The 11,654-nt window shown below is 43.2% G+C and overlaps 1 long non-coding RNA gene across 3 annotated transcripts; it reads right to left on the reverse strand.

Annotated features, from left to right (window-relative positions):
- Positions 1–803: 803 nt before the first annotated feature.
- LOC309614525 lies at positions 804–9,545 on the reverse strand. Of its 3 annotated transcripts, none has more exons than XR_014236235.1 (3): positions 8,237–9,545; positions 7,821–7,867; positions 804–2,821 (listed from the first exon to the last, which is right to left on the reverse strand). It is a non-coding gene; the product is annotated as an uncharacterized lncRNA (long non-coding RNA). The 3 variants fall into 3 exon arrangements; XR_014236236.1 differs by having other exon boundaries at positions 6,722–7,867; XR_014236237.1 differs by having other exon boundaries at positions 804–3,741; positions 6,722–7,867.
- Between the last annotated feature and the right edge of the window lie 2,109 nt (positions 9,546–11,654).

An 11,654-nucleotide genomic window follows, 5' to 3' on the forward strand; every position in this document is an offset into this window, starting at 1 on the left:
TGCATTTAGGGAAACAATACTAGCGGAATGCTTGCTATCCGCTTATGGATGAGAGGGGAATACATTTGGTTTAAGGAAGGTGACAAACGGTCACTCAAGAAGGACACAGAAGTTGACTCAATACTGCCTTTTTCCAGGGCTGTGATTTGGGGAATTTAATTTTAATTAACGTTACAAGCCTAAAACATTTACTATGACTGCTTACATCTGCAATCTGACTGTTGAACAGGGCAGGGAGAGTGGAACAGATGAAGGGGAGGAGTGAAAGTTGTGCCCACTCCATCCCTCACCTCAGGTCTGCGACACAGCACCCAGCCGGCTTTGGGGAAAAGCGATAAGATTTAAACCACTTTTGAGGTTGGTTTGTGAACTGGATTGGACTTTGAACAATCGAATGTGACGGCTGAATATGTATGGAACATTCACAGGATGTCATTTAGGGACAAGAAAGGGAGATCCAATATGAAATTAAAAATTAAAAAAAAAATTACGGCTATGAGCTCATAAGTGACTGGGTAGACTGGGAAGGTGTGTGGAGTCCAAAGGGATCCGTGGTTAGTATCAGCCTCGGGAAAGAAGGAAGCAGAAGAGGGGTTAACGCAGAACGGATGTGGGTGGTCGGGGTGACACTCTAGTTCTGGTTTCTGAGTAGTCATGACGCGCGCGCGCGCGTGTGTGTGTGTGTGTGCGCGCGTGTGCGTGCGTGTGTGCACGCGTGCGCGTGTGTGTGCATGTGTGCGTGTGTGTGCATGTGTGTGCACACATGCGCGCGTGTGCGTGTGTGTGTGCGTGTGTGTGCATGTGTGTGCACGCATGCGCGCGCGTGTGTGCATGTGTGTGCGTGTGTGTGTGTGTAGAAGAAGAAATAGAGAGAGAAAGACTGATTGGCTACCTATCCACCTATGTAGGTCAGAAACGGGCCACAGAGGAAGTGTCACAAACACCAAGCCACAGAACAACAGTTAAAACACTGAATTTAACTCATTTCAACAACACAGGTATGGGCTATGTTCTTTTGTAAGAATCTCTGGTAAAATTCAGAATTGTAAAGATATCTCTTACCCTCAGCGGTTTAAAACTTGTTATGCTTTTGAACTGCTCCATTATCCCATTGAATCGCCATAATCAGGCCAGCACGTGTCCTCACGGGGGCGCTGCCTGAGATGAGGGCCTGGTGAACGTAGCCCTCGGGTCGCACCCCTGCTCTGTGGTCTCAGCCAGTTTCCACAATGTCTCTGAAGGTCAATTTCCTAAAGTTGTGTGAAGGTAAAGCCAGCATGATGAAGAAAGACACCTAGGACACTGGGACCACTAATGCACGTTATATCCCCTCTTCCTGCATGTGCTATTTTATCAGGACACCAGCACCTGTGGCGGGCAGCACCTGAGACGCACACACAGTCCTGTCTCCAGGACCCCCGCCCTCTGGCAGTCCCCCCACCTGAGTATAAACTAGACCCAGTGACTCACTTCCAAGGACATGATATGGCAGAAGTGCTGCGAGGCCACCTACTGGATTAGGGTATCCAAGGCTGTGGCTTTTGCCTTGGGGTCCCCTCCACACTCTCACTGCCTCAGATACCTGCCACCAGGGACCATCTGCCCAGGTGTGAGCAGCCTTATGGATGGAGAAGCCCAGATCTGCAGCCAGGAAAGGTGTGACCCCGCCAGCAACTTGTGTCTGAGCTGGAAGCAGATCTGTCAGCTCTGGTGAAGCCTGAGGTGCCTGCAGCCCCAGGTGACACCTTGTCTGTGACCTCACAGAGGTTTTGAGTCACAGGCACCCAGCAAGACCACGCCCAGTCTCTCTAGGGTAGAAATTGTTAAAGATAAAGATCTGCTGTCTAAGCCATGTTTTGGGGTCACTAGTTACATAGCAACAGGAAATGAAAACAACGCCCAACTTTAAAAGGGATTGCGTCCAATAAAACACACATTAAAGATGTGACTATATGGAATGAGTTTTGATTATAGACAATGTTATAAACAAAGGTCAGATTTCCTGGACAGCCTAGAAAGTGGGATTACTGTCATAAAAAGATGACAAAAGTGTTCCCATAAAATATTCTTCCCATCCCCTAACACTGAAGCCAAAGCATGCTCTCGGTGCAGAGGGAAGTTAGAAGCCACTCGTGTCACCTGCAGAGCCCTGAGGGCTTTGCAGCCCCTCCTCAGCCTCCGGGTTTATTGGTGTATGGCATTTTTCCACCCAGTTCTTTTCGTTAAAGTCAGGTGGAAATCCCCCCAGTAAATTCAAGATGCTGACTTTTCTGCAGTGCATTTTTCAAAGAAAGCCTATATTCTGAGCCTTCCAAATTTTCTACTTCTCTTCTCTGTATTTATAGTCATGACAAAGATCAAATGCCTTATTGGGCTGAACGGTTAAAAATTGTTCAAGTGACCAAATATTTACTGACACACAAATATGTTATCTAAGAGTTAGCAAGCAACGTTTCCATACATTTACATCATTTTAATCTCAAATTACTATTAGTACTCGTGGCCAACAGACTTGAAGGTGAACTTCAAGTTCACATACCCACCTGCTGGATTCATACCCTTGTGTGCATGCAAGGACATCCATACTTCTGTGTAAGTCTGTTCACCCCCCTGCCTGTGGACAAAACTGGGACTTGCTTTTAAACAATAAAATATGGTAAACGTCCTGGGTTGTCACTTCCATGATTGTGCTGTGTTACATAATCTTCTGTCTGAGCAAACAGACTTTCTTTTCTGCCTTGGTTGGAGACTCCCATGCAGCACGGTCAGTGAGTGGCTTCTGGCTGCCTTTCTGCGAAGGCTCCAGCCTGCAGTCAAGTAGCTGCAATAAAACAGACGCTCTCAGCCACCCTGTGACCTTGGAAGCAGGCTCTTCCGGTCCAGCCTCCGGGGGAGAATGCAGCCCAGCAGCCACCACGTGACTGGGAACCTGCGCCCACGTGACTGGGAACCTGCGCCCACGTGACTGGGAACCTGAGCCCACGTGACTGGGAACCTGAGCCCACGTGACTGGGAATCTGAGCCCACGTGACTGGGAATCTGAGCCCACGCCCCTGACGCGGCTGCAGAGTCCTGCCTGCTTATCTTCCACCGCTTCTCAGCAGGTGTGTCAAAGCCAGTTACTCTGTTCAGATGTTTGGAAACAGTACCAATATTATATGTAGTGATCTTCTCTGTACTGTAATCAATTAGCATCTGTACCAGTGAAACATAATGTGGAGATATTACACCTCTCTCTACAGCCAAGAGAAATGACTATTTTGGTTTCAGCAGATCCATTTATAGTTATCAACACATTTTTCGACAGTTCAAGTCTTTCACAAGTTACCATTGTATGCCAATGGTGTCTTTGAAAGAAACACCAGAGTAGGAGTCAAGAAACTTGTGCTTGAGGCTGATTTTTGTTGGTTGTAATTCTGTGACAATAAACACCTTTCCTATACTTTCCAAGCTTCTGCTTCCGTATTCCAGCTCTCACCACCTGTAACACTACTTGAGCTGCTATCTGCTGAATATCTGCTTCATCCCAGTGCTGTACAAAGACTGTACAAGCATTCTTTTTAATCCCTAAAATAACCTCACAAAGGAGGTGCCACTATTTCCAGTTTATGGATGAGGAAACAACTCAATTAATTATCAGGTGAGTTGTCCATCCGTTAAATGAAATCATAGGCATTTCAATCCAAGTTTCTCTGGTCCCCAAACTAGAGGTTCTCCTTATGGTTCCGCCAGGTAGTATTTCTGTAATTAATACATAATAACAATGAGTAAATAAGTATTGGCATTTGTCCCCAGTTTTTACTCATTAATGATAAAAAAGCTATATTTTCTGATGGCTCAGGTGATAGCGATTTTAGGACCTAAGCATTAATAAGACCAAAATCCCTACACATTTATTAGAAATAATCTGCCTACTAACAGATTTCTTGGGATTGACTTGTAAGAAGGATAATAATGACCAGTGTTTCCATGCTTTGAATTTGAACAGTGTTAAACTGCAGCATTCAATATCCTTTTTAATGTCTTTCAATTCACATTTCTCACTCTTGGTAATTTTATTCTCAAATTCCCACATAAAAAGAATAAAGAAGGGCTTTACAAGATAAATCTGTATTTTATTCAGGATTTATTTATTAATTCCAAGGGATCTTAATGTTTTCCATTAGTGACTAAAAAAGGCTAGCAGAGCTTCTCCTTAAAGTTGTTTTTAATTACTTTCATCTACAATATTAATTTAACATAGATTATTTAATGGCAAAATAACTGAATTAGCATTTCCTACTTTTTAATCCAGATATAATATATCGACTTAGTAAAGGTTACCATTTCCCCAAGATGCCTCCCGTATCTCTATATTTTTTTCTATTGCCATTTAGAAACCCTGCCATCCCCTGCCCCGTGACAACTAAATTACAGCAAGTGATGGGCTGGAGCAGCTCCGAGACCCTCGAGAAAGCTGGTTGTTCACTTCCCTTCTCCACTTCTCAGCTCAGTGATGTCACAGGATAGCGTGGAGTCTGTGTGGTGGGGAGCATTTATACTCCGAAAACGAAGAGTAAATGGTGCACATCTGGGCCTTAGTTTTTAGGCAAACCGTTTACGAGCCCAGGACAGATTTCCCTCTAAGGGAAAAATACAATAATACAAGCCATTTTTCACTTAAGAAGAAATTTGGAAATTGCTAACGATAAAAAATACTACACTTGATAAATATATTAAAATCTATATCAATTTAGTATATTTTAAATGAGCAAGTCAAGGCTTTCTGAGCCACTGTAATGAGAAGATCACAGGAAAATCTGAGCCTGAATATCAGTCATTTCGTAGAGAGAATCAGTCATTATGTTTAATACACAGCAGAATCTGTAAGGCAATAAATGTGAGTTTTGCTTTACATAAAGTTCTCATAATTTATTTTAAAAGGTGAACTGTTAGCCTGTCAGGCTGTCCCTGTTCCTTTCCTCATCACTTGTATAAGAGGAGAAAACGGGCCAAACCCGGAGGGAATATTGCCTCAGCCCCACAGATTCACTACGTGCCAATTTCAAACAGTTAAATCTCAGCCCTGAAAAGTGAGTTTATCTATTATGAAGCAGGACCTCTGATAGAGGAACTGAGAGGCAATAAAGAGGTATTTTTACACCAGATGTAAAATAAGTGAAACTCTTTTGAATTGTAATTGAGCGTAAGCCTTATTTGTGCCAAGAATAGTTCAGTGCGGTTTCTCTACTCAGCTCAGAGAGAAAAATTCTTCATGGTGAAATAGGACACATTATCCAAGCAGGACTGTTACGGATAGCTCCTCAGATGCTACATTTTGGTCCTGAAAAGAATATATTAGCAAAATAAGCTACAGAGCTGAGCTCAGTGTGGGACTCATGTATCTAATTGGTCTCATTCTTTAATAGCAATGGGTTTTTTCCAGTCTGACACTGAGGTTTGGCTGGAGTCTCACCTCAACAGCCTCCGACCTTGGACGGGAAGCTGAAAATACACACACCTTCTGCGTGGTATTGAACGCAGCTTCACAGTTTTGCCTCTTGTATAATATTCTATTACCTTTAGAACATTGTGTTTAACCAGTAGACAACTAATCTTATTTTAATAGAGTGAGACCACAAAGGGCATTAGCAATTCGTTAATATTTATTTTGAATAATAAGCATCTTCAAAGCTATCCGTTACCAGAGGTGACATTAAACGAATTTACCATGTTAGAATCTTCTTTAGGAATTAACTTAAAAATAAAATTCCACTAAAATAAGGCAAATTTGCAATTCACTATTCATTAGTTCATTCAATTCGTTAACTTTACAGTGAGCCAACAAGTATCTGTAGCCCAAACAGACATCATCATTAAACATTATCCTGCGGTCTCCGACAAACCACGAAGGCAAACGATTCCAGTGTAAAGGCAGTATCTGAGAAAGGTTAAACCGCATCTGATTCCGGTTATTAGTTTAAACAATAGGTTAAAACATTTGGGCAAGGTTTATGTAGGACCTGAGCTTGCTTGAAACAGAAGAGTGATAAGTAAGCGTCTGGTCCAAACAGGAGAAAATCCAGCAAAGGGCAACAAGCTCTACATTCGCCTTTAACCCGATGTCACAATGTCACTGTCACACTAGCTCCCCTTCACACAACAAACTCTCACTCGCTCATCCCCAGTGAGAACTCTGCAAAAGCATTCTCCCGGGGACCCCTACCCCCTGCCTCAGCCCCCCTTTTCCGCACCTACGACGGGGGGACTCGAGATGTAGAACAGGCAGCTGAGCTCAGTCCCACGAAGGGAGGATGCAGCCTGGACCAGCCCCGTGGAGCCCGTGACATCGGAGCTCGGGAGGCGGCGGGTCACTGGGCACTGGGCTTGGATGGGGGACCAGGCGGCGACTCAGGCCCCGTGGCTGCAGAAGCCGGGGAGGCTGGTCAGACCGGTGCGCGCAGCCCACGGCCAAGCCAGAGGAAAATCAGACTCTGGCGGGTAACAGCTTAGAGCTTGACGGTGCCAGCAGGACAGACGGCATCGAGGTGAAAGGGACGGATAAGGAGGGAGATCAGGAGAAGCCGGGGCGTTCCCGAGGCCAGAACCTTCGGGCACTTCCCCACCGCTGCTCCCCTAGGACCCCGCTTCCGCCTGAGAAGCAGGGGGAGAGAGAAGGGCATCTTTCTCTTGTAAGAGAAACTGAACGTCTTAAAACAAAAGTGCAGATTGCTTTGCTCACCAGGCTTGCTGAGTGGAGCTCCTGAGGTGTCCTCCGCCTCCTGTTCCCCATCCTCCTCTACCTGACACTCAGCTCGGTGCCTCCCAGGAGCTGGCACGTTCTCTGCACACCTGAGCTGCAAGAGCAGCTGAATTTCCTGCGAGGCCGTTAAGTAACTTAAAATACTGTGGACCAAGTATTAACTCTTAGAGGAATTTGTAAACATCTAAAGTGAGCTACTTAATGGAAGGCGTAGAATTCTTAAACTTCACCGTCAAGATGAGGCCACGCTTGAGCAGCAGCAGGGCGTCTTGTAGGCAGCGGCCCATCCGAACCCCACCCCCGGTCATAATCAGGAAGTCACCTGATTCCCCTGGACCCTGGAACATTAGTGCCTAAATCACCAACATTAGTGCCTCATCCTGACACATAGGAAGAGCCCAGTAAATGGAAGATATTATTTTAAGATTTAGATATCATTTTAAATAGTTAGAGATGACAAACAGAGAAGGAAGAGAGAAATCTCAAAAATATAAGTTACATACACTCAGGAAATTGGTCTATTGTAATCTGTATTTTGCAAGACTATTTGCTGCCTAAAAACTAATTATTCTATTTTCTTGTCTCTTTAATATGTCAATTATTGTATTCACGTCTTAATCCCGCCAATATATTGTCAGGATAACTTCGAAGGTACAAAACACAACAAAAACAACAGTAAATATCCTTCCCTCCCCATGAAGTGTGCTACGGGACTTAGCCATTACAGTGAAGGGATGAAAGGACTTTGAAGAATTAAATTCCATTTTCATAACAGTTTTACTTTTTTGAAAAGTTGCCAACTTTACTAAAATGCTCTAAAGTTCCAAAAAAAGACTTGTAAAATAAGGTAACATTTATCATTACTAGCACTTCAAAGGAAGAACACTATCTTATGTTTTAATAACAATGATGTTCTCATTGTTTTCCAATTCGACTGGGCTACTGGGAGCCCATTGATGATATAGTTCAATGCACCCCAGTTCATTTCAGGGAAAATATGCTCTATTGTAATAAACTAACATATGTTTTGGGGGTTTTAAATAAAATGGAAAAAAAATATAATGTTTTTGTTTCTTACCTTGTAGTACTGCGCAGTTTTCTTTCAAACTTTGTGAATAATTCATTCTGTGGATGTAATGATATGCTTATTACATTTGCAGAGCAAAAAAAAAAAAGTACTGCTAATCACTGTACTAAACAACTACAACCCACACAGTGAAATCATGGAGCAGCTTTATTTTTGTCTCTCACTGTTTATTTAAATATATTCTCTGGAACTAGTGTTTCCCTTGCCCCTGGATGAAATTTAGGGCAAGTTCCATCATTCCTGATTTCTTACCGGTAACACAGTTTTCTCCAGGCGGTAATAACTATAGCTAATCAAAGGTGATAACAGCTCAAAACTTAATTCAAAGTCACAGCTCTGCCCGTATCCTGTGGAAGGAGTCCTTAAAAGCATAAGAAAGATGTGATTGGAGAAGAAACGTATCTCACCTCTTTCTCACACTGTGTTCTTGATGAAACAGGATAACCACCTAGATGCTGAATTTCCCAGCAGACACTGGGCTCAGCACCCACGGCAATAGAGCTCTGGTCCTCACGTCTGGAGCAGGGAGACTATGATGTCGAAACACAGGGGCCTCAGCGACCAGCCTGGGAGCCAGACCATTGTCTCTTCGGGGCCCGGCAGGTGCCATGACCTGAGGGCTACCCTTCATCTTCCATAACCTTAACGTTGTTTCACTGAAAACTCAGAGGGAGAAAGGGATTTGGAGAATGAGTCCTCTGTTAGGTCAAGCAGGAGTATCAGCCAGGAAAGTGGAAAAGCTAAGGAAGGGCCTTTGGATTTGGAATTCCAGGAACCATGGGAGAGGCTGGGGTAACGGGACCGTTTGATTGTGGTCTTTGTCCTTCAGGCCTGGAATAGAGGAAACAGTATAAAGAAATATATTTACATATATTCCCTAACATACAAACAATTTGACAACAAAACTATAGAAAGGATTCAGAAGAATATTTCCCACGTGACTTGAGTTACTGAGATTTCCCCTAGAGTTCCCAGTGATTTCTAGTTCCCTTTTTTGTTTATTTCTTGGAGATATAACTCCAAGTGTTTATAAGAGTAGCAAAGAAGCTGAAGAGAACTAAAAATCGAAATCATGAGAATTGTCTTTCATGTTGCACAAAATTCCTTCGAACTCTGATGCCACAGAACAGCTGGCAGCCGTGTTCTTGGCAAGAATGAGAACCCCTCTTCTCATCCATCACCTAAACAGTGGTAACTGGGCTGGGAACGCAGACTTTCTGCCAATGACGCCTTGTCAGACGCTCAGAGCACAGCGAGAGCCCCCAGCTGCCAGGCTCCGTTCCCCCAGATGATCTGTAACCAGAGAATGCAAGCTCTCCTGACTCACCCGGTGGACACGCCTGTCTTGAGCCCTGGCGCTGTTCCCTCATCCTTCCTGTTTATCTTTTCTAGCCTGTTAACTTTGGCTACTTCAGAGTCACAGGGGTGACGGTCCAAAGGCTGGGTGATGTCTATTCAAAAGAATGTTATTGCCAGGGAGAGGGAAATGGAAGATCGTGGCATATTTTCTAAAACAGTTTCTTTCTATAGCACCTTTTCTGATTCATGATTATAATGTTAAAAAAACTGCACTTCTAAAGCATACTCATCCTGCTGAAAATATTTCTTTTTCACAAACGAGGGACATTTTATTTATTAGGCGGATGATAGAACAACACATTCGGGATCCCCAGGAAATGAACGCTTTGCCTGGGCTCTGCTGCTGTTCTCGCTTAAGTTCTTTCAGTGATTACCTTTCCCCAGAAACACTGAAATTTAAATTGTCAAGAGAGAAAAAATAAATGTATGTCAATGCATATCAAATAAATAATGTTAAGCATCATAAACCCATGTTTCAAAACAATTCAAGTGTTTCAACCAGATAATGGGCCCAGAACACTCTTTATGTCGTGTCAACAGTGGAACCATCAAGAAGGTTTCATTCATTTACAGTCGTCATTATAGAATGAAGCCTGAATATTTCTGTGCTTGTCAGGTTTTCAGTATCTATTTCCTTGCTCTTTCTTTGACTCTTTTGACTGCACTAAATGTGGATGAAAATACAGGAAATGATACATGAATATTTCCCCGTGAGGAAATATGCAATATTCTTAGCTCTTCCCATCTCAGATACCTACACACAGACACACACGCAAATATATGCACACTTAGTCACATCAGGAAATGGTCTGAGGTTATCCAGGATAAACTCTTTATTTTCCATTTGTCAAAAACGAAGACAGAAAGAGTAACTGAATTTTCTGTTATCACCAAGTCACTGAGCACAGCACCTTATGAGACAGAACCTTGAAGAGTATCTGAGTTGGTGCTAGATATTAACACTGTAAAACCTGTGCCATAGACTTCAGTTAAATAAGCATGATGAAATCTCGTGAAATCAGCTCCATCCACCTGGGATGAGAATCATCCCTTTGTCCTGTGTGTCCCTTCCGTTGGTCACTTAGAAGCCAATTGACTGTCCATTATCACAATGCTTGTGATCAAGTGGCCTTTATTTTACTTAATAATGTCCTCCAAATGCAAGAACAGTGATGCTGCAATTCAGATATGCCTAAGAGAGGACGTAAAGTGCTTCCTTTCAGTAAAAAGGTGAAAGTTCTCGACTTAATAAAGAAACAAAAATGCGTACACTGAGGTGGCTAAGCTCTGCAGTAAGAACAAGTCTTCTCTCCGTGAAACTGTAAAGAAGAAAAAAGAAATTTGTGTTTTGCTGTCACATCTCGAACTACAAAAGTTACAACCACAGTGTGCTTAGTTAAGGTGGAATAGGCTTTACATTTGTACAATAAGAATTTGAGAGAGAAAGATGGAGGCCACATTCACGTAACTTGTATTCAGTATATTCTGATTGTCCTATTTTATTATTAGTTACTGTTAATCTCTCGTTGTGCCGTAAGTGGGAATAGAACATGTGGGGAGGACATGAAGCTTGCTTTCTTACCAAGATTTGGTGATTTTCTTGAGTAAATGCTCCTTGCTTTGTTTCATGCCTTTTGTTAATCTCAAGATTTCTGGAAAAGTTAAATTTGCCAAAGTTCTCAGTGCTTTTCTGTAGGGGTGAACTCTTGAGGGTCTTTGCCGTTCTGGAAGCGTTTCCTGTGATGGCTCTTTCTTGCTCTGAAAGAAGCTTTTTGTCCACTTCCCTCCGCGCTCGTCCCTCCACCCCTTCCACCTCCCCACCCGGCTCTCCACTAAGAATGACTGCCTATCCCTTGATCAGATGGGAGGACAGGCTCTTTTCTTTTCTCAGAGACAACTCTACAAATCAACCTGTACCGGAACCTGACTCCTTTATCCTCCTGGTATAAGAGGAAAGGATTTATCCTTCTCTTGTTCCACACAAATTCCTTCTCTTGTGCTTAAATCTTCTTCTGGCGTTTTCCAGGTTTTATTTATTAGGATATCATCTTTATCTCTGCATCAACTCTCTCTCATTTCTCAATCTCTCCCTCTCTCTCGTTTTCCTTCTCATCTCCTGTTCTTCCCTCCCTCACTCTCTACCAGACCATTCCGATCAGCACCAAACTTGGGTGAATCACCAGGAGGATGAAAGGACATTGTCATCACTGGCCTGAACAGATCATGCTTTACCTCCAAAAGCAGACATTTTCCCATCAAACAAAATTGGTTCCTTTTTTTAAAATTATTATTCTCACTGCCCCCATCTGACAAACACACAACACATAAAATTCTGCTGCCTATAAAATGAGACTCAAACGTTTCATCAGAGTCTGGTCTTCAGAAGACCTCTCATTCCAGAGCTGTCCCACACGACCTCATCTCCAGCTGGTCTCCCTTGTGATCTGAGCGTGGTGAGTTTGTCCC

The sequence above is a fragment of the Balaenoptera borealis genome (assembly GCF_965194805.1).
Source record: "Balaenoptera borealis genome assembly, chromosome: 17".
NCBI lineage: Eukaryota > Metazoa > Chordata > Mammalia > Artiodactyla > Balaenopteridae > Balaenoptera > Balaenoptera borealis.